Source organism: Alligator sinensis, unplaced genomic scaffold (genome assembly GCF_000455745.1).
Source record: "Alligator sinensis unplaced genomic scaffold, ASM45574v1 scaffold1575_2, whole genome shotgun sequence".
NCBI classification, from domain to species: domain Eukaryota; kingdom Metazoa; phylum Chordata; order Crocodylia; family Alligatoridae; genus Alligator; species Alligator sinensis.
The window spans coordinates 84,046-84,874 of NW_005843504.1; positions in this window are offsets into that span (position 1 = coordinate 84,046).

The window sequence follows — 829 nt, forward strand, 5'->3', positions numbered from 1 at the left end:
TCCCCCCCCAACAGTGCCCTGAATCTTGGGGGCTGTGAGCTTCTCTCCAGCTGGTGCCTGTGAGTTGTGAGCTCCAGTGTTTTGAGCCTTGGAGGTTGTGACCTTCCCCCGCAACAGTGCCCCATCAGTGCTGTGAGTTCTTAACAGTGCCCTGGTGTTGTGGATGACCTTTCAATGGTGCCCTCAACCCTGGGGGCTATTAGCTTGCCTCCTACAGGACCATGAGCCCTAGGAAGTGTGAGCTTCACACCCCCATCGCCCTAGTCCCCTGAAGCTGTGAACTTCCCCCTAACAGTGCCCTGAGCCCCAAAAGCTGCAAGCTTCTCTCTGACAGTGCCCTGGAGCTGTAAGCTTCCCACACAACAGTGCCCTGAGCTCTGGGGGCTGTGAGCTTCCCTTCCCCCTACCGCGGCTTGGAGGCTGTGAGCTTCCCCTCCAACAGTGCCCAGAAGAGCAGGGGCAAGCTTCTCCCTAACACTAACCCTGAGCCCTGCTGTTAAGAGCTCCCTGGGGGCTGTGAGCTTCCCCTGCAACAGTGCCCTGGGGGCTGCAAGTTTCCCCCTCAACAGTGCCCCAGTGCTGTGAGCATCCCTCCACGGTGTCCTGAGCCCTGGGGGCTGCGAGTTTTGCCCCCCAGCAGTGGCTGGGAGTCCTGCCCCCTCCCTTTCCTTCCCCCAGGCTGCGAGCTTCCTCCTCAGTGTCCTTACCCCTCCCACTCCCCGTTGCCAGGCAGCGGCAGCTCATCGCCCTGCTGCTGGCGCCGCCCCCTCCCCTCCTGTCCTCCCCCTCCCACTCCTGCAACAGCCCATTCTGCACTGGGGGGGACCCC